The following is a 27,977-nucleotide window of genomic DNA, read 5'->3' as shown; positions in this document are numbered from 1 at the left end:
TCCAGGAATCCTTTCTCCACATCTGTCCATTGGTTTTTTCCTGCTTCCATCCTGTCTGCTCAAATATTGCTCTCAGTGAGGCCTGCCAACTGCATCTCAATGAAAATTGAACTCCCACTCTCCTATCCATCCTCATCACCTTGCTTATTTTTCTCTTACAACATTCTCACATGCTAGATAACTCGCTTATTGCATTTATTGTGTATCTTCCCTACTGAAAATGTGAACTTGAAGGTAGAAAATTTTTTCTGTTGTTCTTTTTTGTTGTTCTATCCTTTGCATCTTGAAGAGGGCTAGGAAGGTCAATAAATACTTGTTGAATGAATGAATACATAAATGGGTGATTTAATAAACCTCAAATATTAATAAGTCCCATTCTACTGTTGCCAACCAATAAGTCTTACCTTACCACCCTACTATCTCCCTAACAAATGTATTATTTTATTTCCATATTTCTCTGGATTTATCTCATCATTCAAAAAATTTGAAATTCATTTAAAAATGTTCACAAAGTAATTAGTGACTACTGAACAAAATTAATGAAATTCCTACTTAGTGGAAGGACACCCTGGGGTTCTGAGAGTTTTAATTGCTTTTCTTGCATTATGCCTAAATCAACAAAACCCAGTATTTTCATGCTTTCTAGTTAACAGTAACTTTTTTTAAATAAATATTTTATTTTTGTTCTATTAGAGTTGTCTCATTTTTTCCTCCTTTGCTCTCCTCTGCTCATCCAACCTCTCCACTCTCACTGACAATCCCCACCCTGTTGTCCATGTCTATGGGTCATTTATGCATGTTCCTTGGCCGTAACTCTTTATCACGAAATGGAAAAGGACCTTTCCAGTATGACAGTTGTTGTTAGGCAACACAGGGAATGGAATGACCTTAATAGTCTGGCCCCTCTTATCTTCTAATTTTATCTTCTATCAGTGCATCTCACAAAAGTGATATTTTCACCAAACTCTACCTAGTAGTTCCAGAGTATGTGTTTGTCCTTTTTCTGACTAGAATGCTCATGCTCTGCTTGTCAAAATCTTACCCATCCCTCATGCCATGACTCAAATGCTACCTCTTTGGTCCTACAAATCAGAAGTACTTCTTGCTTCTGCAGGTTTTGGATGTTTGTCTTTTATATCCTTTATTACATCTCACAATGTAATTATTTGTCTCCCTATGTTTTTGCGTTTCTCAGTGACATCTTCATAGGCCTATGAGGACTATACCTTATTTATATTTTTATTCACCAATAACATGTCACACAAGAAATTAATATTCTGTCATGAAATGAAGCAAAACAAAACATTGTGAGTACAATACCCTTATGTGCATATTCAGATGTGCCACAAATATACAAGCAAAAACTATATGAATACGTTCTTTTATCAATGACTGAAACAAAACTACTGATTTAAAAGTCAGGGAGCTTTGGCTACCTGACAATAATATTTGAAGGTCATGAGTCATGGCCTCAGTGTATCCATGGCAACTCAGCATATATAGTACAAGTCATAATTGAGGGGAAAGAAACAGCTTTATAAAGCCTATTAGCCTGAGAAAAAACAAATCAGAATTAACAGATGTATTTATAAAGCTTTTTTTTTTTTTTTTTTTTTTTTGCAGCGTTTTCTTCAGGGTTCATGGGAAAACTAAAAAAAGTTTAAATTTCTATGGGCAGGGCATAATAATATGATATACAAGCAAGCCTTGCAGTCATTTTTTTCCTCAGTACTTGACAAGAACATAAACATCTCCTTTCTTTAAAGTGAAATTTTTCTGTGTGTTCTCCAAACTTTTTACCTTATATTTTTAATGCTGGATTGAAGTGGTACTCAGTCACCATATAGTCCATGTGAATAAGTGATTTTAATGTAATTTAGAAATACAACTATTGAGTATCCAATTTTGATAGGAAAGAATTTCCTGAGACAATGTTATTGTTTTCCCTAGGTTAATTGAATCCCAGGCCCGCCTCTCCTTTGCTTAGACAACATAGGAGCAAGTTGTCATCTGGTTCATATAAACGATGGAGAAGGTCTGTTTCAAGGACATGTGGAGAGAGGAAGAGGGGAAAGAAAGCAGGGCAGGAAAGTAGATAATGGGACCAGTTTATTCCTGCTTAGGAGTGAAGGAGTCAAACTGAACCACCTAAAGGTTAACCAAGGTAGCAGGGCCTCCGTCTCCTGCCTCATAACCCTGCACAACCCTGCTCTCTCCTTGCACAGAACACTGAACTTCATACACCTGGAAAACAAAAACACCAATGATCATTTGAAGTGAGAGCAAAGTCCCACTTTCCACTTGGCTTCCCTGCTGGTTGTACACTGGGCTATTCATTTCAAAGTTGTTAATCACAAGGCATTTTTCTTCCATTTGGTAACATTATGTTCACCTCTCCAATTATCAGCACATTGACATATTATTTCTTTGGGAGCTGTGTTCAGGGAAATTTAGAGAAAATACGTGTTTGCTAAATTTTGTTTCCTTTAACAGACAAAATTTCCTTCCCCTGCAAAGATTGTTCATATTTTGAGGTTCATGTGCTCTTTTGCACATGGCAACAATATTTCATGTAATACTTAGGGGGATTTGGGAATTTCCCACATCACCCACAGACCACACAGACACAAGGTTAAAAATAAATGAAAACAAGGCTCACACATTTTACGTAATAAAAAATACTTTTTAAGCTTCACAACACAAAACTGTGGTTACATGTGAACATATCACACAGGACACTGCCTGGCAGGATTCACTCTCATCCAGGGTTTATAAGAAAATTCTAAATGGCAGGTGTTCCCAGCATTTGAAGTGGAAATGAGGATTGTGCCAACATGAACATTTTCTACTGATTAACCATAGAACAACTATAGAGGTGAACTGTGCTCCCATAGTTGTAGCTACAGTTGTTTAGAGTTTTACTTGGGGGGTGTTGGAATGACTTATCTCTTTTTGCATGTATCTCCTGACAAGAGGTCAGTGAAGATAATATTTCATCATCATAGTTGTTCTCAAAAAGACCTGACTCAGCTACTCCCCCATTCCTCCCCCCACACATCTCCCACACCTGTAAGATGGTTGGGGTAAGGACATGATATTGAGAGCAGTAACTGAGAGACAACTTATTCATTCAACAGATATTTGTTGGGCACCTATGGTGTGTTCAGGTCCTTCCCTGGGATATGAGAAGACAACGTGGTTCAAAGAATGAGGTCATTCTCGCGCAAAGGATGAAAAGTCTGTCTGATGTTTTCCCCCAGGTTTTACAGAAAGATTTTTCTTGAAGTAATGAGCCTACTTTACCTAAAAATTCCCATGAATTCTTTGTGGAAAAGTGGACCTATGAACTCACCTCCTTTCCTGGGTGGTGTCACATGTTGGAGCAACTGCTGTCTTTCCAAGACACTCTCCCATCTTGAGTAAGGCTCACTTAGCACCTACTCCACACCACACTCTGACTCCAAACACACAACTCTCCCACTCCACACACAACTCTCACATTCCACACACAACACTCCCACTCCACACACACAACTCTCTCAGTTTACAAACAACTCTGCCACTCAATAAATGCCAATACTCCCTCTCAATGAACGCCAAAACTTCCTCTCACCAAACTCTAACTCTCTCCACACCTTATAACTATAGGGTCCCTTTATTACCTCATGTCCTCTGTTGCTAGGTGACCACCAGGCTGTGGAAAAGACACAGCTTCCCAAAGGAAAAAAAAAAAAAAACAATTACAAATAAGACCTTACTCCAAGGGATAAAAATCAACTCTCCAACTGCACACACACTAAATCTCTCTGTTACAGAAACAGGGAGTCCAAAAATCCCCGGAGTTTGTGGCTGGGGGATGGGGAGAAAGAAGCAGCTTTCAGAATACCTCCACATTCCTGAGGCTGATGGCTGGTGTCTTTCATTATGTAAAATTGCTTGGATGCTTCCAAGGCCTCAGATGGATGGGAGGAGTCTTGAACCAGGTGATGATATGGAAAGCACACAGAGCCTACATGGGGTTCTGTGAATGGTCAGAACTATTGGCAACACCCACTGCATCAGAGGACACAGTCAGGGATATATAGGCAGCTGCGAACACTTTAGGGGGCCACGCTCTGGGGCTGTCTCCCTCGCTGGTGAGTGTTCGCAGAGGTGCTCTGGAGAAGGAGAGGAGATCCACACGATTTACAGAAAGAAGACAGTTTGCAAGGAGGCTGAGAATCCAGGTGGTCCTGCATTGAGAGCTCTAGACCTGCACTCTGGAAGAAGATTTGAAATTACTCTTTCGAAAAAGGACAGTGAACCGCAACACAGAATAAAAATGTTTCTTTTGCTTTAGGCATGTGCTTGCAAATCTAAAAAATTTTAGCTGCCAAATACTGAGTTTGGGTAGAGTCCTTTACAGTGTGGAAAAGAACAGGAATTGGAAAATAGGTTATGGTTAAATCTGAATGGGTAAATATATATGGAAAGTTTGTGTATGTTGCAAAAGGTCTAGAATTCTCAGACCTAGGAAAGGTCTGGAATTCTCTGTATTGGTACTGGCCATATAATCTGAAAGGAAAATTGAGGTTTCCCAGGTAAAGTTAAAACTTCACATGTAGGACAGTGGACAAATGAATGTATAAGGTATAGAAATGCAATTTAAGTGACTATTAGAAGGACAAGGATTTTCTTCCACACTGTGTATTTTTCTCCTTACCTGATCCCTCCAGAATTTGGCAATTTTGAAGAATTAAGTAATGACATTAAGTTTCTTTGCATAAAACTAACAAGACCAGATGTTAATAGAGGTTTTTACCAAGACTTTGGCCGGAATGACATGCCTGAGGGAGGCATGCTTGGGCTCTGGTTGTCACCAGAAAGCCCTGAGGAACTAGACTTGACTTTTGAAGCTAAGGAAAGACCAGAAGAAAAAGCCTGTCACCTTGGTTGGTTGTGCGGTTCATGGCAATCTTTCCAGGGAAGGAACGAAGGTTGCTTTCCTGAAAGGTGGCTAGAAGGAACCTTAAGGCACAATGGAAAACCTGAAGGATTTGGGAAAGCAGGTGCTTAAAGACAAGGCTGAATGGCAGGTGTGTGGCTTAGCTCCTGTGCCCTGATGGGCAAACTAAAAGTCAACACGAAGGTTCCTATTGTAAGTTCCAGCAAAGTAGACTTAAAGATCATGTGTGATCAATCACTGCTCTTGTTGTTTTTATGCAAATGAGCAGGCTAAATTATAAATGCACTTAATGCAGTCCCATCTGGGGTGCCAAATTGTTACAGAGCCCCTAGGCTGCTCCAACTGAAAACAAACCCAGGGGCTCTGTAACAATTTGGCGACCACGAAGGGACTCTGTATCAATTTGGCGACCGCGGCAGGACATTAATAATTGTCCATGGCAGGTCGACCCCCTTGGAAGATATCTTCTGAGGGCGCCGACCGCCTAAATATGCCTGGAGAGTGAAAAGAAAACAGAACTGAGAAGGGATTAGAGAAGTAAGATTGTTTGCTAAAAACTCATTTCTGAAATAATGGCATCGTGGATACTAGATTTGTTTGTACGATTAGGAGAATTCCTGGAAGTAATAGAATTATGGATGCCTGAGTGGTATATATGTTTTCTGGTCCTTGGGATTTTTCTGAATATAGCCATTGTCATATATGTCTGGGTTAATAAAAGCAGTTCTGGGCAAGTCCCTGATGGTAGCCCGCTGGGAAGAATTTTGGAAAACTGGGATAAATATTGTCGTTATCCTATGACTAAGAAAATATTAATGTATTATTGTAACACTGCTTGGCCTAAGTATGTTCTAGATGGTAAGGAAAGGTGGCCTGTGAATGGTTCTCTGAATCACCTTATGATTAATCAATTAAAGAGGTACTGTCTGCAATCGGGAAATTGGGAAGATGTTTATTATCTAAATGCATTTGTAGAGTTGCATAATAAGACCTTAGCAGAAATGGAGGCCCAAATAATGGTGCAGAGGAAAAAAGAGGCCACAAAGCCTTTTCCTGACAGTGAAACGCCGGAAGAAAGGGAAAATGAGGAACTAGCCCTCTTTAACTCTCTAAATCCGGGAGACAAAGGCCCTAATTTGGCACCAAACCAGGCACAGATGGGGGCGGTTCAGGAAGTTGCGGCAGTGGCTCCACCCCCTCTGCAGGTGGCAGCAGTTCCTGTGGCGCAGCGCCCTCTGCAGGTGGAAGTTGCTTCCACCATACCACCTCCAGAGATGGGAGTGGCTACTGCGGTGCCCACCCCTTTGCAAACTCAAGGGACTTCTCTCGCGCCACCCTTTTTGGTGCTGGCCTCTAAAGTGACTGTAAAGCCAATGACTCCAACCTTACAGGAGGAGGAGCGGGTCTCCCCCGCCAAGGAACTCAGTATAGTCAGGGGGCCTCCCAATTCAGAGCAAGCCAGTTCCCTCTATGGCAGTACCCAATAGGTGGAATAAATCAGCAAGGCCAGCCCTCTGGCTGCTATTGGGCCCATACTCCATTTTCCACTTCAGACTTGCTAAATTGGAAAAATTCTAACCCCTCATATAGGGATGATCCTCAGAAAATGACAGAGCTTGTTGCCTCCATTTTTGCCACCCATAACCCAAACTGGGCAGATGTACAGGCTCTCCTAAATATTCTGCTAACTGGCGATGAGAAGCGGCTGGTTATAAGTAAGGCTAATGAAGAGGTTCAGCATCTCCATGGAGAGGATCCCCATGGGACCCCCAACCCAACTGTGGCAATTCCTTGGACAGAGCCTAACTGGGACCCAAATGGTGGAGGCCTAGTCCCTTTGAAACACTACAGGAAGTGTATATTGGAAGGACTTAGAAAAGGGGTACCGAAGCCAAAAAGCCTGAATATGGTACAGACTATTCAGCAAAAATCAGATGAGGATCCTTTTGAGTTCTTAGAATGGATTTACCAAGCCTATAGGAAATACACTGATGTTGATCCACAGGCACAAGAGAACATAAGAATGGTGAACATGACATTCATAGGGCAGAGTGCCCCAGATAGCAGAAGGAAACTCCAGCATATAGATGGAGTATTAGGAATGAGCCCCTCTCAGTTACTGGACATAGCATTTAAAGTTTACCATGCAAGGGGAGTAGGAAAGAGAAGACAGGACTTGATGTTCTTTAAAACAGGCTGGAGAGGCCAAAGGAAGAGACAGGACCCTAAAGAGAGGAGGAAAGAGCCATTGGGCAAGGACCAATGTGCCTATTGCAGAAAGAAGGGCCATTGGAAAAATGAGTGTCCAAATCTTAAGGAGGGAAGTAGAAATGAATACCCTTGCCAAGCAATGTTGGAAGGGAGAAAGAAGGACAATGATGAATGAGGAGGCCCAGGGGCTCCATTGGACATCTCCTGACCTATTACTATTTCCCCATGGGAGCCCCGGGTAAAGTTGAAAGTGGGGAATAAGCAAGTTGACTTTCTCGTAGATACGGGAGCAACGTATTCAGTATTGAATACAAAATTAGCTAAGAAAGGTCCGGATGAAGTAACAGTTACTGGGGTGACTGGCCAGTTACAGAGACAAACATTCCTGCAGCCCTTGGAATGCCAGCTTGGGGATCAAAAATTAACACATAGTTTTCTCTATATGCCAGATTGTCCCATTCCATTACTGGGCCGAGATTTACTTTGTAAGTTGCATGCACAAATAACTTTTTCTACTGAAAAACAGCAGCTATGTGTAGAAGTCCTGCTGGAGAACGCTTTTCGACTACAGGAAGTTTTGACCTATCCAGAAGGTCCCAGAGGTGAACCATTCCCACCTGAGATCCATGAGCAGGTTAACAGAACTGTTTGGGCTGATGGAATCCCAGGTAAAGCAGTTAATGTGCAACCTATTAAGATTAATCTAAAAGAAGGGGCAAAGGACCCATGAAAGAAGCAGTACCCCCTCAAGAAGGAGGCATTAGAAGGAATCCAGCCAGTGTTGCAAAAGTTTTTAAAATCAGGACTAATTCGGCCATGTCAGTCACCCTACAATACCCCCATTTTACCAGTTAAGAAGCCACATTCTAATGAGTATCGGTTTGTACAGGATTTGAGAGCCATTAATGATATTGTACAGGATATCCATCCTACAGTGCCTAACCCTTGCACCCATTTGGACCTGGGGACAGAGTCTTACTGAAGACCTGGAAGACGCAAGGTCCCGAACAACAGCTGGCTGAACAATGGACTGGTCCCTATGATGTTTTGCTAACAACACATTCTTCGCTGAAGCTAGTAGGAATCAAGCCCTGTATACACCACACACGGGTAAAACGAGCACCGCCTGAGGAGGACACAGACCCTGCTGCTGTGACTGACACCAAAAGGGAAAGGGAGGGCACCACAGCACAGAAAGGACCTCCCCAATCAGACTGAGTGATTGGCAGCTGCTGGTAAAGCTGAACTGTGCCTAGGAAGTAGAGAAACAGTGTTTCTGACACCGCCAAAACTGGCTAGGTTTGGTGGAGGGGAGGCAAGGATATGTGTAACTGCTAAATAAACAATTTTCTTTTCACTCAACTATAATATTCAGAGTTATAATTTTGGCGGCGGGCAATTGGACCCCTAACTAAAGAGCCCGTGGGTTTGTTTTCAATTGGAGCAGCCCAGGGGCTCTGTAACATCTCCACTGCACAAACAACAATCTCTACTCCACATACACCAACTCTCTCCACTAAACAACCACCAACTCTCCCAATCCACAAACACCAACTTGCTCCACTCCACACAAACCAACTATCTACACTCCATGCATACCAAATATCTCACTCCACACACCAGCTATCTCCAGTAAACAATCACCAACTCCCCCATGCCACAAACACAACTATCTCCACTCCACACACACCAACTACCTCCAATCCACACACCAACTATCTCCACTCCACACACACCAACTCTCTCACCCCACAAACACCAATTTATCTATACTCAACACGCACCAACTATCTCCACTATACACACAACTACTATCTCCATTCCACACACACCAGCTATCTCCACTCCACAAATACCAACTTTCCCACTCCACAAACAGCAACTACCTCCACTCCACACCTAGCTATCTCCACTAAACAACCATCAACCCTCCACTCCACAATCATCAACTCTCCCACTCCACAAACACCAACTCTCTCCACTCCACACACACCAAATATCTCCATGCCACACACCAACTATCTCCACTACAGAAACATCAACTATCTGCACTCCATGGACACCAACTATCTACACTCCACAAAGCAACAATATCCACTGAACAACCACCAGCTCCCCCACTCCACAAACAACAAATATCTCCACTCCACACACATCAACTATCTCCAGTCCACACACACCAACTAATTCCACTCCACAAATACCAACTCTTCCACTCCACAAACACCAACTATTTCCACTCCACATACACCAACTATCTCCACTCCACACACACCAACTATCTATGACTTGTAGATGAGGAATCACTGCATATTCATTATGTCTGCATAAAGCATTCCAAGTTGTCCAGAAGTAGTGGTTTTGTGCTCAAACCTTCACATGTTACATCTTAGAGAAAGGTACATATCCAGAAAATGATAGATTTATAGGCTTAAGAGTAGTTTTTGCCACAGATCCTCAATTGCAACGAGCTTTCCCTGGGACCCATAAGCCCCAGACAGAAAACCCCATCTGGTCATGTCGTAAGACTTCTTTCTTGACACAGTGCTGCAGAGGTGATAAATTGTGTCCCATTAGCTGGTACGCTGCTCATGTCATAACACCTCTGCAGCCAGGACTTCTTCCCTATTGCTTCTCTGAAGACAGCAGCCACTTTCTCCCAGTCAGTTGCAACATCTGTCCCTGGACACGTTTGTGGCCCAGGTCAGCCTGGGTTCACTTTAGCTCCTGCCCCAGCAGGAAGTAAATATAGGGAGTGTTACAGAGTGGGGGTCCCCCAAAATCCCCAGGGCCTGCAGTTTGGGGGATGGGGAGAAGAGAACAGCTTTTAAGATGCCTTTGCATAACTATGGCTGGTAGCTAGTGTCTTAGTTACGCAAATGGCTTTGGTCCTTCCAAGGCTCCAGGGAGATGGGAGGGGTTTTGACCCTGAAATGGTGAGAAAAAAAGCATACAGGGACTGCACAAGGTTCTGTGGATGGTCAGAACCAGTTACCATGCCCACTGCATCACAGAAAGCAGTTAGGGATTTACAAAAAAGGCAGCAACCATTTTAGAGAGAGGAGAGATCTAGGCGTTTTGCAAGGAGGGTAGAGGAGGATACCATGCGGCTTTGAAAGAGCAAAGAGAGAACCATGCGTGATCCAGTGCAACACAGCACATATTTTCCTGGACTCTTATATGGAGGCTGATGACATCGTACGCCAGATCCTGAAGGAGAGAGCTGACAGATAAGGGATGGGGAACTTCTGAGCATGTTTTTGGCTTATAGCCTTTTGGGGAGTAAGGGAGTGCTGGGTCCTGTGGGAGAACAGGGCTATGAACTGAAATGCTCACCACCCTCCCCAGCTTGGAATTCTGTAAATAAAGACCTGTTTTTTGCAACACTAGTTCCTGGGTTTTACACCAAGATGCCACGTGAAAGAACCCGCATTCATTCTGTAACAGGAGCTCTGTAGTGTGTAGATGAAAATCATTCCTGGGTTTTGATCCCTGATGTCATCGGCTCCCCCACATCTAATCACACAGCCCATCCCAAACTAAATGAAGTTGGTTTGACAGCATTTTTTTTAAATCACAGGATTTGTTTCTAGGGATAGAGCTTATAGATCAAATAACTGCAGTAGTAGTGAGAATAGTTAGAACAGATCAATTAAAGAATCTAATTAGCATTTACTTCTCAAAAAGAACTTGAAGTCACCCATCCCCTTGGTAAAACAATTCTACAAGTAAACTTATGAACTCTGAGCAGTTGTTATCTGGCAGGAAAAATCACTAACTAGTAGATGGGGAAAGGCAAGGATTGCGGTTGTGGTGTTACATCTAGTTAGCAGGCGGTGTAGAATTCAGGAAGTCAGCTCACCTATCTATTTTTCTTATTTATAAAAGCCTCACTTGAGCTGTTTCTGCTATTTCTTCCAGCTCTAACATTCTGTTCTGTCCCCACAGCCCATATTATTAAAACAGTGGATTATCCTTTTGTACATTTTAGAGGAACATGCAGATATTCACCACGTATTTGGTTCATAATAATTTATGAAAGGAAGGTCATCTCAGTTATGGCTGGTGAAAGGCAGTGCAGGCACTAATTATAATGGTTATTAATCTTATCTTACATCTCACTAATCAAAAAGGGAGGTGGGGAGATGTGGCCGATACAAAAACAGACTTTCAAAAGGTCCTTGAAAAACAGTGATTTTTCCATTGTCATATCTCCTTCAATGGATACTCTGGGGGAAGGGTTTCAGGAGAAAGTGGTGAACTAACTAGCAGGTTTATTGAAGATGTATTTGACCACAGAATTCTTGACCAAAGGAGGCTAAATAATAAAATTAACACTAATGTTCTTTTATGATTAAGTTAAGAAAAAGTACATATGAATGAAAGTTATTCAAATAGCCTTGTTTTAAAAACTGGAACTGAATTTTAAGAGCAACTCCAAGTTTTCCCCTCTAAGTCTAAAGGAAACAAAACTTCTAGAAATACATATAAATTATTGGCACTTCCACCATTAATAATGTTTTAAACTAAAAATAAAAAACACTGTACCTTCATTGAGGCTCTTATAGACTACTATGCAGAGTTTTAACACTCACCTTGTGGTTTTTCAAAAGGCATCTTTTCTTGGAATCACAAATCCTGTATGTGCGTATGACGAGGAGGAAGCTTAAGGAGTATGCATGCTTTGTGTGCTCTCAGGCTAGTATTTATCAGAATGACTTATCAAAAAGATAACTAAGTATCAGGAAGCCTAGAAAGGAGTATAGAAGAGGAAACAGCATTAAGGAAAGATCAAGACAGAGCAGATAGTAGATTTACAATAAAATGGTGTGGCTGAGGAGAGGAGAGGAGAGGAGGTCTTTAGAGTCTCTGCTTAGGAAATAGCCCTGTGGCATTCATCTGTCCTCTCATTCCTATTGTTTATGCATGTATTTACTGAATGTTTATTGAAAACCCAATGTGTTATAGGCATGGTGCTAGACATGAATGAAATTGGTGCTGTCCGTGTTCTTATGAAGCTGATCATTCTATTGTTATCACTCTGGTAGCCATCCATGTTCTATAGGAAGAAGAGTAAATGAAGCAGGTCTTGGGTTGCCAAAGGGACCTTCTAACTTAACATGTTCCAAGCATAAAAAAAGAATAAATATGTAAGAGCAAACAGAAGTATCTCATAGGTGTTCCTCTCGTGGAGAGAAGTGACTGCTTTTACAGAACTGACCCAGGAAAGTTCACTATGCTTTTGCTGTGAGGGACACAAGGGGATTATGCCTCTGTCTGGGAGTTGGGGTGTGTCTGTGCTAGGGGAGGACAAGCGAAGAGGGTGGAGGTGAGACAAAAACCTAAGTAACATCATTCTAATAAGTACAGATCAGTCCATGAACCGCAACAACCAAAACATCTTCAGCTGATTGCAGAAGCTTTTCTTCTGTTTCTCTCAAGAATTAACCAGCTGTCTTGTCATGTTTTTAGTGACCTCTTCCCTGTGATGCTGATTGCTTGGCACAGTGGGTCTAATTATGCCTAGGCTTCCAGCCAGTTTTAATAGAGGGGAATGTTTACCTGTGTGAGCAGAGAGGCTTGCCCACCCAGAGATCCTAAAGTCTTTCCTTGGCAAACATAGGGGTGAAATTGAAAGCTGATAACTGATGGACGGAAATGTAAACTCTTTATTTATGGCATTTTTAATGGCAGGAAGTAAACATTGCTTCTCCCTCCTTATAGTTCTGTACTACAATGACCATAGGAAATCCTGATTTTCCTGTGGGAATTTCCTCTCTCCTTTGAAAGGACAGTAAATTCATGTAATTCAGTCCTGGTCATACAGGGTGAGGCAAAAGTAGGTTTATAGTTTTGAGTATGTGAAACATGTTGTTTATTCTTGTATTATTATTTATTAATTATTGTATTATTTTCCATATGAACAACTGTAAGCCTACTTTTGCCCCACCCTCAAGGAGGGAGAAACCCCATCCAGACAAGGGACTGCATTTCATCTGAACTTGGCTATGTAGCAATGTGATCCTGGGACTTTGGATCTCAAACAAGAGATAAAAGAATGAATGAAGCAGTTGGATTTTTAGTTATCTGTTTGCTTATTCATTTATCCCACAAGATACTTATTGAGGCTCTTCTATATGATAGGCAAAATACTTATTGGGGCTCTTCTAGATGACAGGCACTTTACTAGATGCTGGTGATAGGTGGAGTGGTAAGCAAGACAAAATTGTCATGCTTTCCATTTCATACTTTAGTCCGTGGAGGCAATCAAGTAAATACAGGAGATTATTTCAGACTGGGATGAGTGCTGTGTAGAAAATACAACAAGGATATGCAGTGAGGAGCCAGAGTTAACACAGAACTAAGACATGAAGGGTGAGAAGGAGCCAGCCTGGAAATGTTTGCAGGGAAGAGCATTCTAGCCAGGGGTTCAATGCCATCATCATAGAGACATGCCAAGTAGCAGCAATAAAAGACAAACTTCTCTTGACCTCAAGTCTTTCTATGCTCCCTTCACAGAAGAATTCATCAAAAGAGTGGCTTATTTCCCCATCTCTTCTTCAATCTTCTTCAAGCAAATATCCATAGCCTCCCCTGAAATGGCTTTCATTTAAGTCATCATCAACCTCTACTGTGTCACCTCCCTTAAATAGCTGCATCCTGACCTGAATTTTTCCTGTTATGAGCCCTGCTTCTTGATTTCCCCAATGGCCTTGGTTTCTGCCCATTCCTAACCTTAATTACAGCTCTGCTAATCTCAGGAGTCCCCAAATACTGCCAATTAATACTCTCTTTTCTTAACCAGAATTGGCCTCCATTACTTCCAACCAATAAGAGCCTAATTCATGCACTAGTGTTTTTTATATTATTGTTTTTTTACCCCCCCAACCCAATTGTTCAGCATATAGCACAATCCTCACTCATTCTGTTGCTTACATTCATTGCCTTCCTTAAAATGTTAGTACTATCATGTTGAGTACATATTTGTGATTCTTCTATAATTGATTAGCTGTTCTCTTACACTTATTCACCTCTTGAGAGTAAACTCTTCATTTGTTTAAAAACTTTTATTATTATGTATGTGCCTATCACAATGCAAGACATTGGAGACAGTCATAGTTCAAAAAAGTCATGGTTCCAAGACATATTTGTTAGATTAGTACACTACTGAGAAATTTCTCTTTTAGGTGTTTTCTATTTCTAATGTTTTTAAAAACATTCTTCATGTTTTTTTCTTATGCTTTGCTACTATAGGCTCTGTAGAATCTATGTCCTTTATGTCACTATTAAAATTTCATAGAGATTTATTAGCCATAAACTTAAATATAATTTATCCACATATTATATGTTTATTTCTTTAATAATTTTCTTATTATTCCAGTAAAGAATCTAGCCTCAGGTAAGCAAAAACAAACAAGTTGATGGTAGAGAATCTTAAGAAGCCATTTCCCAGAAAAGTCATTTCTCCACTAGGATTTTCTCATGGCTCACAGCCAAATGGATGAACATGTTTTGATGGATATTGTACTATGAAGGATACTTTCAGGTACAAGTTACAGAAAAAAGTAACTCATAGTAGTTAATCATAAAGGAATGCTAGGGCATGTGACTAGAAGGTCCAGCAGTTTCAAGGTTCTTCAAAGTTAATCAGTGATGTTATCACACAGTATCTTTCCATCCTGCCATTCTTCTATCAACAGAGTTGCTCCTTCTGAAGGCTTGCTTTCCTCGTGGCATAGAATGGCTGCCAGTGGTAACTGAGACTACAGGTGACTTTGTTCATGACTAGAGACAGAGAAAGGGGGTTGCCTTCCATAACCTTAGAGCAAACGTTCTATGTTTTGTTCTAATTGGGTGATTCTCAATAGCTGGATCACTACAGCTGGAGAAATGTTGATTGACTTAAATCTGAAAGATATGCCCACACTGAAACCAGTCCCTTATGGCAATGGAAAAAGATCCTTCAGAATCCACCCTTAGAACTGGGGGTGGGATCAAATCCATTCAAATTCTGTAACTACCACATATTGGGGAAGGATGAAATATATTTGGGAGGCTCCAACACTACCCAATGCAGGTGTACAGCTGCATATATAATCTTTATATAATTCACATATGTATTTCTTATTTTATTATTTTATGATAGAAATAATAGTGATCACATCTTACTAATGTGGAGTGTTACCATATAAGTGCTTTACATGTTTTTTTATATTATCTAGACTGGGAAAATATTCAATAACATTAATTTACTATGAATTATTTACCTATTTTTGTATTTTTTTTTAAATGAGGTATATACCATTAAGGGAAATAATAAGTTAAAGGAAGGATGAGGAGAACACTTAAAATTTTTATTTGAAATATATGTTTAAGAATCTCTGAATTAGACAAAATTATGAAGTTAAAAAACAGTAACTATGTAGTGCCTTACATATAATTTATTTTCAGAATATAATATTTTCATTAAAACATTTTGTACTCACTAATTTTATTATATTTATGAAATTACCAATCACTATGTAGCTATAGCTTAGAAATTATTTGGATATTTTTATGTCTGATGATGTGTTTATTTCACTTTTAAAATGACATCTATTTTAACCTATTGCAAAGAATGTTGAGTCTTCGTCTTTACCTTCATAGAACAAGTAACAAAACAAAATATCTAGATCAGCTCAAAAATTAAGTGAAATCTTTCTTCAGATTTCATTGTAGTTAGTTATTCAGATTTCAATTTCATTAGTTATTCATCTATTTCTCCAAACATTCACTGACTTCATTTCCTTGATTGAATACCTCTTCTGTGCCAGGCACTGTACTAGGCACTGAGTGCACGTGTGTCTGTGTGTGTTGCTTGCACAGATGGGCAAGGATTTTGAGAGGTTTCTATATCCTTCCTGAAGTACAGAGAACATTGGAGAAAAGGTTAGAAAAGTCAGAATTGTAACAATAACAGGAGAGAACAGAGATGTGATAAAAGTACACATATTTTCCTTACAGAAGTGCTAATGCCAGGCCATTGAGTAGCAGGAAAGAGTTCTCAACTCCAAATACCAGGGTCTAAACATGACTGCCAAGTCACATCCTTACCCTTCACCGAGAAGACAACACTTTGGGACTTGATGTGAATTTGAGTTGAAAGTAAATGACAAGCAGGAAAGACAAACAGCACCATCTGTACCTGTTCAATACAGGGAATGTTTCATTCACCATTCTGAGCTATCAGCCTAGTGCAGAAAAGATCCTTAGAATCTGCCTATTTCAGCACAGAACAGTATTTGTTTCATAGACAATATATGGAAATTATTTTAAAAATCAGTAAATCTGAAACCACTATAAAGTATTGAAACTGTTGTATTTGTAGTTTTAATTTTAGGGAAGAAGAAACTTATTAATTGCAATCTAAGCAAAGAGAAGAAATTTGATCTTGGAAAGGTATAACATGTGGCAAGTGAAAAACAAGGAAAAAATTTTTAAATAGACCAACTTGAAAAGGCAAATGGTTTTGTCAGTATTCTTAGTGTTAATTAGGAATACTGAACCTGTACCACACAGGGGAAAAATGTCCACAACCTACTAACGCATCTCAACCCATGAATTATTGCTTGTGCTGGTAAGATGTCGATTATTATTTGTTATTCTGTGAGAAGGTTTGTGAGATGCTTGCTGAATCTAAAAGCAATTTAGTAAGTGTGTCAAATCCCAGAAACTGATAAGACAGAGCAACCTACCCACTTTGCATACATCACACTTGTCATTTATCATTTACAAGGAATTATATTGGCTATCCTGACTTGCATTAGCATAAAAAGTTGCATGAACAGTAAATCTCCAGATTGGGTAGAAATTTTAGGTAAAAGGAAGAAAATAATTTAAGAGAATGAAAGATGAAAAGTATGATTAAGTACCTTAGCAAACATGATTCTTAATTTTTAGCTACAATTAACATACTATTATTAGCTTTTACCTAAATGTTCTGGCAAAAAGCACCATAGCTTCTGAATTGACTTCTAAATTTTAGTTACTAAATAAGTTTTGTTGGACTATACTACAACTGTACAGATAAAACACATAAAGAAATAGCAGTTATGTTTCCATGCCTTCTTCTTCAGAAGCATATTTACAAGAAGAAAGTTCTATGAACATCATTTAAGGATTTACTATTTGTAATTTATCAAATGGCTGTGCCCAGCCTTCCAGGAGCCATCTTTCAATCTGTGCTGCTGGAAGCAGACAACTATCAAATACTTAACCATAAAATATCTTCCTCACAACAGAAAAAACATTGACTATAATAAGACAACTTTGTGAAGAGAAAATCATTCTCCATGCAGCGACATCAGCAGTCCTTTTCATCAAGACTTAGATGAAAGGGAGTCTTTCTGAGGCTGTTCCAAGAACAAATGTATCCACATGATAGAATGGTTCCCAAAATAAGCTGTCATGTTTGGCTTCTCTCTGTGGGTATATTGAATTTTCTGAATAATCCTTCTGTCATTTCACACAGAGCAGATGCAACAGATCAACAACCAAATAAAGCTCCTGCCAGTGGCGGCTGTTCCTTGCTACTACTACAGGAACTGCTTTCATTTGCCTCTTAATTTACCTAATGACATTAAAAACAACAACAACAAAACACCATAAATCTCACATTGAGAATTAATAAATTATCAAAATCCCACAGCTTACAAAAAAAAAAAAATGAAGCAAACAATCAGACTCCATTAGTTGAAGTTAAGAGACATAAAGAAGATCAAAATCAAAAATCAGATGGTATCGTAGGTTGTCCTGGATTGGCAACCTCTTGTTAAAGTAAATAATTTTCCTGGTTAATTTACAACTTCAGAAATTCAATTTTAAAGGTTGCCTAATAATTATATTTTCTCCAGATTTTTCATATCTTTTGAGGTTTATCATTGAACATATTTTCAAAAGATATTCTTGTGATTTGTTTATATTAGCAGAGATATCAAATTTTCCTGTCAGGGAACTCCTCAGAATCTATTAACCATTTATTATTTTCAAATAATTGAAACACTACATTACATTAACTTTAATATAGTATTGAGGAGAAAAGCCAGGAACTTAATGATAAAGTTGTCACCTTCCTGATTGATTTTATGACTCAAATGTTCAATTGCTTCCATTAGATATTGATATGCTAGGAAAATAATTACATTATATGAATTTCTAAAAGATACTGGTTGAAAATATAAAGTAAAAAAAACTTTTCAGGAAAAAAGATCATTGTGCTTGCTGGTTCTTTGGTACAGAAAAAGCATAAAAGAAAAGCATTAATCAGATTGTATAATTCAATATTACAACCTGGCACCAATGTTAATGCTATACCAGTGCCTGTTCACTGCATACGAACTGCTAGGTGCAGAGATAGAGCATAGTTACTAAGCCTGGGTTAACAATAACTTTAGCAAACATTGTTTGTATATAACTACATTTCAGACCACATCAAACATCAAAAATCTCTATAAGATACTTCATTAAAAGCCACTGGATGAAAATTTGAGTTTATACAATAGGTAAATTAATGGTTTATTTGCAATATTGAAAGTTTTGTCAACTTTTCAGGAGAAGTCCATACTTCCCTTTAAATATACATAGTTTTGTGCATGTGAGGATTTGTGTGTTTGGCGAGAAAGAGGATACATAGCTGTCATCAGATTTTCAGAAGATTATGTGTTTCAACAAAGTTTAAAAATTATGTTTCTTTAGTGCAAGGTCACCCCTCATTATCAAATATAATTTGATTTACAAAATATTGATTTGTTTTGCAAAAGAAAGGATACCCACATAAGAAAAAATTGCTATAAAATGAAAAATATGTATGTGTATTAATTATGAAAATGAAATGAATCAGAACCTTAGGAATATCATTAAGTATGATACAACATCTCCATTTTTAAACATAATTTAAGGGTGCATGGAAGATAGCAATATGAGCAGAGCTACCATTTACTAAGGTCCTACAATATACAATATGTCAGGCTTACTTCTATTTATAATTATTTCATTTTACCTTTTAAAACTCTGTGGTGACAATCATTAAGATTATTGCCCCTTTCTTGTTTTCTTTCTTTTTTCTTTTCTTTTTTTTACAGTAGTTAACAGTCGTCGTCGTCGTCGGCAGCCGTCCGTCTCGAGAGACGATGGTGTAGCTTCTTAAGAGTCTATCTGCACCGCTGAGAATGGCTGTGCAGTCCAACTCGGGAGTGACACGGTATCTGTCTCCTCCCGTGTTGAATCGACATCTTGTGATGACGCTGGAGTGTCTTCTCCAGTGGAGCTGAAGCTACAGAGCCTGGGCAGGGTGATATGGAGGGTCTGCTGTTGCCCATGCAGCAGACCCCCCCTCTCTTCGCAGCTGAAGGATCCAAGGGAAAGACGGAGTCAATACAGCTTGGCTTCAGGTGCGCCGCAGGAGTTGCCGGTGTTGACTACAACGTCAAACCGCCTTAGGGACTCCGGCTCCGGATTTTCTGTCGGGGTTTACTCCCTTAGCCTTTCCCCTGAAGAGGTATGCCGCAAGGCAGCGGAGGTTTTTTGGAGTCAGAGTTTTCCTTCTCTGATGTGCCCTGACTGGAAGATCGAACCAGCGACACTTAGCTCGCAGGCCGACGCTCAATCCACTGAGCCAAACCAGCCAGGGTAAGTAGTTAACAGTACCTTTTATATAAATAGCTCATTATCTATCATATATATATAAACTGTAAACAAGAGGTAACAACGGCTTCTAGAAACTGATTTTTCTTCAAGATTTCCTGTGTGGTAGGCACCTGAAACACTGTATAAAAGGGTCTTGTGTGGTGTTTTTGTCTCCCTGCTGCTAGCTGGGCTATGTTCTGCATGACCAGGAATGGTGCTGGCAAGGCAGCTCAGTGGCTGGGAGCGGCCTCTGCCTCCTGAGCGTCTATTTTCTGTCCCCTGCTTGTGCTCCTATCTGATCAGGCTAGAGACAACAACGAAAAAAGATATATAGTAAAGAAAAAAATCCAATATCAATATAGAGATTACTATAGAATTTCCTTTTTTTCCCCCCCTGTCTCTCTTTCTTATCTTTCCTTTGCAAGGTATTATTATTTTTTGTTATTGATTTTTGCTACAATAAACCCTCTTGTTTCAGTCATAGCAAGAAACAAAAACCCAAACAAACAGAAAACCCCTCTGAAAAAGTGTAGAAAACAAAAGGTTTGCCAAAAAAAATTGGGGGTAGGGGTGGGGAGGGGACTTGGTTTTGTTTTTAAATAGGACTAAAGGGTAACATTGAAAAATCAGGAGATGATGTCCAACCCTTTCTGCAAGGCAAAGCCCTCTGGTGTTTCCGCCTCTGTGGTTGTTAAATTCCTTTGTCTCTTCTGGGTACTGATATTTCTCTCCATCCTCACGTTCTTGGCGTTTTGTTGTGTTTTGTGAATTTTGTTTGTTTGTTTAACTTTGTGTCACTACCTCGGTTTGCCCTCATGTCCCTTACACACAAGCAAAATATTCCTTCAGCGGAGCGAAGAGGTGGCGGATGACCAGCACACTCCAGGACCGGCCCAGCAGTCTCTGCCTCGCCAAGCGGCTCATGTTGGAGACGTCAGTATAGTGGACAAGGAAGCCAAACACCCTTTCCATTTCAGTGCACCATAAGATGTCCTCTTTCTCATTCATGAAAACGGGGAAATGCTGGTCTTTGCCCTGCTTTATGGAGTTCGACCTAGTAGTAATGATCCTCACTTTGCTGAACTTGGCTATCCTTCCGTGCTCCAGACACTCCTGCAGCTCCAGCTTATCATTCACAGCGGATGCCAACGGCCTGTTCATACCAGGAAGGTTCCCCCAGAAGTAGCGGGCCCTGCGCGCAGCTGACACTTCTTTGGCATCAGTCATCACAGGGTTGGACTTGAGAAATCGCGAGATGTCCCTCTTGTCACTAACGCCCATGGCCACCACATTGTCAAAGAGCCAGAAGAAGGGGCGGTCATCTCCTTCCTTGGGCCGCGCATCGTGCAGGAGGCGGTGGAACTCAAAGAAGAGCCAGCCAGTGCCCTCGAAGGGTCCCGTGCGGGCAGGGCTGACGATGGAGAGGTCATTGCGCGGGCTGCCCCCAATCACTAGCTCGAATGGGCCCCACTCCTGGATATGCTTCTGCGTGACGCTGCGGACGTCGCCGAAGTACCTGATCTTCCCCTGGTGCCGCAGCACGCCCACCGCGATGGAGTCCTCGCACACCCCCGAGGCGATGTAGCGGTCCACCTGGGTGCCCGAGTCCTTCAGCACCAGAAGCCCTGTAGCAATTCCATCAAATAGAGACAGCACCCGGATGGGCTTCCTCTTCTCGGCTGGGACAGGTGGGTAAACCTTCGGAGGGTCAAACTGCTGGTCGTGGTTGTTGGCGAAGAACATCTGTAGCCGCGACGACCAGTCCTCCCGCCGCCGCAGGAGCCCGTAGGTGCCCTTGTGCCCGCACATGTAGCAGTTCCGAGGGTCTTCCTTAATGGCTGCCTGGGCAGCCCCTGGCCCCACCAAGAGATCCACACATTCCATGCAAAAGCACCTGCAGCAGTTGTTCCCACGCATGAGCACCTCAGGCCCCCCGAGCAGATGGTGCAGTAGGACTGATAGGCGTCGTCATCGTACCGGTATGCACACTCCAGGAAGCAGTTCTTGCCGTTTGGGCACATTCCTCCAATGAAGACAGGGTGTTCCAGGGTAACATTGAGGCTCCCACAAGAGATGCAAATGTCCTCAATGTTCCGGCACTTCTGCCGCACCTCGTACACCAGCCGCTCTCTTGTGCGTTCATCAATAATCTCCTTGACCTTGGGTTTCTCAGTTGTGCCCTTTCGGGGCTTTTTGGCTGGTGGGGGTGGTGCCTGGGCAGCTGCCTCAGGTTCAACCCACATGTCTGTGTAAACTTCTTTGTAGGGGTTCTTCTCCTCTTCTGGTGGCTCCAGGCCCTTGGGGCCAGAGGGCTGGAACCCGCCAAGGGCCCACTCTATCCTCTGTTTGTTCTGCACCTCCACAGCCTCGGCAGTGTCACTCTCATCCTTGTCGTGGCACACTGAAAACGGCTTCCCCGCACGGCTGCTGGCCATCTGCAGGACTTCGTATATGGCCTTGCGGTACATGGGCTGCTTGTCGTAGGTGGCCTGGTGGAAAGCACTGCAGAAGGAGCTCAGTGGCATCAGCTTCTCAACACACACCACTGAGAACTTAACGTCTCCGAACCACATGACCCAGACAATGCGGCCTGGCCACCAGGAGAAGCCCCGCAGTTTCCCCCACACCAGCTCCCCAGTGCCAAAGCTCTGGCTCATCATCGGCTGCTTTGGTGGCGTTCTTGTCCCCAGTGTCAGCCCCCACGGGCTCGGGCGTGGTGGCCACTGTGGGGGGATGCGGGGTCCGTGGGCTGCTGCACTGCGGGAGGGCTGGCCTCCTCTACCTTCTGAGACTCGCCAGACCCCTGGTTTTCTTCCACAGCATTCATTACTGCAATCACCTTGGCTTTCTTCTCAGCCCATAAGGCCAGGTGCAGCCCCTCTGAGGTCCGGCTCAGGTGTGAGCCCCGGCCCCAGAGCTCTGTAAATAGCTGCCTGTCTGGGGGGAGGGGAAGGGGGCCAGAGAAAGGGGGTGGGGGGAGGTGGCGCGGGAGGGCTTGAACATTTTCTCTGTCTAGAACTCCAGGTCACATGGGCCCCTATTGCCCCTTCTTGTATGAAAAAACCAAGGCTTGCAGAAATTAAAAAATTTACCCAGAACCTCTCAGCTAGTTACTAGAGGGCCTGAAATTCCAATATTCTCTATGTCTTTCTGGAACTAAAATCTGTGCTCTTCACCACTTTGCTATAATGCAGTTCCTATAGCCCACCACCACTCAAAATGTTGTTGTGGATATTATAGGTCATGATGTAAAATACTCAAATTCATCTACTGAATATTTAATCAGAAGCCTTTTAATCTCCGTACATACATAGTTCTGGAAACTGAAGAAGTGGGTTTTATTTGCTTTCCCTCCAATCCCACTCCCTCTCATCTTTTCAAAAACAAATATTAGTAAGTATGACCTCACACTTAATTGTTGTTTTTTTCTCTTAAAACTCATGTCATCAAAAAGAGTTGTCATTTATATGAACAAGTGGCCCAGACTTATTTGTTATGTGTGCGTGTAGTAGAATTAAAGAAAATACTATTTTAGAAACATTATTTTAGTTAAATTGTTTTCTAAAAAGTTTACATAATGAACCTCAAAGATTTTATTTTCATGGCAAGTGAAAAAACACTTCCCAGGGTTTCTCTGTGCCAGGAGTGCCTTTGGATGTATCCTAAAGGAAGAGAATGAAAACTCAAATCCTTCATGCTGCTTATGGGTGGCAGAGTTACATTTCTGTGACAGCATCTGTATTTGGACAGCTAAGCCATGCTGCTTCTCTTGGGTTTTCAGGAATTTGTACACATGTAGCAGTCAGTAAAAATCACAAGCACAATCTGTAGAACAACATATTTCATACTTTTATCTCAATGGGTTTCAAAACAACCTGGTGAGATTGTAACTAAAGAGGAAACTAGGTTTAATGGGATTTTGTGACTTGCTCACGTAGGTAGAAGTACTTGGTAGAATCCAAGTGTTCTGATTATGAATTATATCCTCTCTCTCCATCATACTGCCTGGTATATCTGGTCATTCTCAAAGTCACCAAATGGAGGAAGAAGGAGTGAAACTCTGAGCTGTCTCTTCCTAGCTATGAATCATCTCTCAGGGAAAATCCTGGACAGCATTTCTCTTAGGTTGAATTATTGCCTTACTATTTACATGCTCTATGAGTGAGGCCTGGAACTATTCCTAGTGGACCAATCCCCAACTTTCTACTGAGATGTATATTCTGTTGAACTTTCCATTGACAACAGTGTTTCCCCTTCTATTTGTGGCTCATGTCTACAAGCAAAATAATTTCTCAGCTTCTCCAGAGGAGGCATCAAAGGTTTTATTTCTTTTGAACTGCCAAGGCTGGGTGGTAACTCTCTTAATTAATCAAAATAAAACAGCAAAAGTTGGCAAAAATAATAGGGGCTCAGACTTTGGGCAGAAGGGGAAGCAACTACTCTGTTTTGTTTTAAACAAAATGTGTAGTGACCACTCAAATGTAGCTTGACCAGGGTAATACTGTGAATAAGGTGATATGTTCCCCCTTCTCCATCCATCTCACCATTCTGAGATCTTCCTCCATCTCACTTCAGTCTACCACTAACTCTCACACCTTCCAAATTCTTGTGACGCCACCTTCCTTTGCTTAAGAAAAAATAAATTTTGTTGATAAAAACATTAATTTGTTTTGTTCACTTCTTGAATTCATCATTTTGTAAACACATGGCACATTACACTTAATGAATGCATGAATAAAATCCCTATAAGATGTCATTAAATGTTCCCTCTCTCATAATAAAAAAAAAATTAAATAAGTAGAAGAAAATAATGTTACCTCCTTCCCCGACTTCCAAAGGAATCTTTTGAGATGGCATTTAATGTGGTAAAGTCAGAAGTCAAGGAATCAAGGCAGCAGAGGGGATGTGGAATGGAAAGAGAGGCTTTCTTCTTTCCTCCAAAATTAGAATTTCTAGATCCATGACTAGGCCTCAGAAACAGGGGGACAAATGAGATATTGATAGGTCAATTCCTTGCATTAGGAAAAACCCGAAAGGGTTTAAACTTTCACCTACATTAACACAGAAATTGTGAGTGACGTGTATTGTTATTCTAGAAGAGGAAACAGAGGTGTCCTTGTATCCTCTGGAGAATAAATAAACGTACTGTTTTACACCTCGCCCTCCCCAAGAAACATTTGCCAGGGGAATTGTGCATCCCAGGATCAAGAAGTAAAATATTTATTTTTTAATCTTGCAGTGATTTTAGACAAGTCTGGACACATGTAAGTACATCTTTAAGTCTATATAAATACAAGTACATGAAAATAAGTTGTATAGAATTTCTGAATTTTATTGTGAAAGAGTCCTTAAGAATGTCAGTGTTAGCTGAAAAGTAAAATGTTGATGGAGTATGCAACAAGCTTTTTAAAATAACAAGCAGAAATAACAAGCTGTCATCAACTTTCTTTGTCAAAAGTAAACAAATCTGAGACCAGATTTCCTTTTGGCTATTATAAAATCCCCATGTTGCCATCCGGTGTATGATATCTTATTATATAGGAATTTCAAAATCAATATGTGATCTCTATACTGTAAGATATGACAGGTTAAAGTCATATTTCTATACATTGGAAAGTCTACACTGTAAATGAAGAATAAAGAATATGCCACAGAGGGAGTCTCATTGTGAGGCAGCATAGTACAGTGGAATGGGTACGAGGTGTTGGTCAGGCCTCATCTGAAGACACAGCTTGGAAGAGATCTGCTCCCAAGTCTGCATGGTTGTTGGTAAGATTCACTTCCTCATGATCAGTTCTTTGTTGGCTCTTGGTTGAAACATATTCTTGGATCCTTGTCAGGTACATCTGTCTAACACAGTAGTTTACTTCACATCAAATCATGCAGCCGAAAAGACAAGAGGGAGAATCGGCTCACCAGACGGAAGTCACAATGTTTAATAACCTAATCACTGAAGTGAAATCCCATCCCTTTTGCCATGATCTATTGGCAGGACAAAGGAAAGAGTTGCAGGGCCAGCTCATACTCTAGGGGAGAAGATTTCAGAAGGTTGTGAATACCAGGTGGCTGGAGTCATTGAGGCCACCCTTGAGGCTGCCTACCATACTAATTTATTTCAAAAATCATTTAGATAATGACTTAAATATTTACAAGAGATTAAAAAATATGCACTTTTTGACAAAGAATAAGGAAAAACAATGCCAAAGAGCTATTTTAACAACCTCACCTTAAAATGTTTTTTAAAATTTCAAAGAAAAATAAAAATGTAAAATAGCTATCTAAAAAAGATATGCAGATTGAAACAAGGAATTATTTTTATGTGTCAAAGTGGAAAAGATTAAATTTTAATCAATCACACTCATTGTCGGTAAGGATAAACATACATTATAATCTACTTGAGGGGTTAAACATTTTTGTGGGCAATCTGATAACATTAAGATTTGCATACTTTTGACTTATCAATAGTACTTCTAGGTACTTATTTTACAGAATTCATTAAGCCAATGTACAAAGATTTGTATGCCAGGGTGTTTTTTACTTTGATATGTACACTTCTAGGAAAAATGGAGATGATTTAAGTCTGTCAGTAAGAACTGGCTAAATAAAAGGTGTTAATACAACTACATAAAATATATTGCAGCTGTTAAAAATGATGGTTCAGATATAATCATGGAACTATTCTATGACATACTTTTAAACAAAAAGGCAAATTATAAAAACTGTACCTAGCCCTGGCTGATGTGGCTCAATGGATTGTGTGCAGGCCTGTGAACCAAAGGGTTGCCAGTTCCATTCCAGTCAGGGCACATGCCTGGGTTGCGGGCCAGGTCCCCAGTTGGGGGCATGTAAGAGACAACCACACATTGATATTTCTCTCCCTCTTTTTCTCCCTCCGTTCCCCTCTCCCTAAAAAGACAGCAACAACAAAAAAAATTGTACATACAATTATTTATGTGGAACTGTAAATGTATGTGCTGGTGTGGTAGTGTCTATTGTAGAACAGGAAAAGGATATCTATCAAAATATTAATAGCACTTATCTTTGATTTGTGGGATTATGGATGATCTTTATTTTCCATGGTCTTCTGTGTTCTTCCATTTTTTTTACTTTGACCATGTTTACATTTTGTAATAACAAAAAGCAATAAAACTATTTTTAATATATTTAATACAACTTCCCCCTATATCTCAATATAAGAATGTTTTAAGCTTTTATCATATGTTAATTGAAACCACATAATAGTCTTAAGATCCTTTCATTCTGAATGCATTAGCTGCTTCTACTGATAAATGAATATGTTCCAAGATTCTTGGCAAAACATACTTACTTAAAAAAAACCTCACAAATTCTATATACACACAAATGCCATCAGTCAAAAGGGAACCAGAAATTACCTGTCAAGTTTCTGCTTAACCTGGCTATTCTGCAAGAATAACTCACTAGGGGACCAGCAATAAAGATTTTGGTTAGATAAAAAATAAATATTTGGTTGCCATAGCTAATTATTTACTCATCATATATTTTTCATACCCTCAACATTTTTTTTTTTTAGTATCTACTGTGTTCCCGGCATTAAGAGAAGTGCTGGGAATGCAATAGTAAATCAGAAATACACTGTGCCTGCTCTTACCAGCCTCAGAACAGCAAATCAAATAATTTTATTGCTGAAGATGTCTAAAAGATCGTAGCCCAGAATTCTCCAACCCCCCATTCATGAATCAGCAAACAGCTTTTTACCTTCCCTTCTTCACTTATATATTTTTGACAGCAGACTCAATTACATTTCTCTCTTCCATCCTGTGGCAGGCAGAATTCTAAGGTAACCCCCACAGTTTTACTCCCTGATGTTACTCCCATGATTGTGTTATGTTAGATGGTACAGGGATTTTGCAGAGGTAGTTAAGGTTATACTAACCAATTGACCTCAAGATAGAAGAATGATCTGGGTGGACTAATCTAATCAGCAGAAACCCTTTAAAAGCCAAAATGTGAGAGAGATTCCATGTGAGTAAGGCTCTCCATTGCTGAGATGGAGGGCGCCATGGGGCTAGGACCCAAGAGCATTTTCTAGGAGCTGAGAGCAGTCCATCAACAGATTCATAGACGGAGAGCAAGATGACGGCTTGTTGGGGTGGGTGGGTAGAGGGATTTAACAAAA

The 27,977-nt window shown here is 40.6% G+C and overlaps 1 pseudogene; it reads right to left on the bottom strand.

Moving 5' to 3' along the window:
• Positions 1–20,574: 20,574 nt before the first annotated feature.
• On the bottom strand, positions 20,575–22,720 carry LOC150008942 (DNA (cytosine-5)-methyltransferase 3A pseudogene; annotated as a pseudogene).
• Positions 22,721–27,977: the final 5,257 nt, after the last annotated feature.

The sequence above is a fragment of the Furipterus horrens genome, unplaced genomic scaffold (assembly GCF_987537825.1).
Source record: "Furipterus horrens unplaced genomic scaffold, mFurHor1.1.pri manual_scaffold_5, whole genome shotgun sequence".
NCBI classification, from domain to species: Eukaryota; Metazoa; Chordata; class Mammalia; order Chiroptera; family Furipteridae; genus Furipterus; species Furipterus horrens.
Note: the sequence above shows the minus strand (reverse complement) of the source record. Positions and strands in the feature narration are given on the sequence as shown.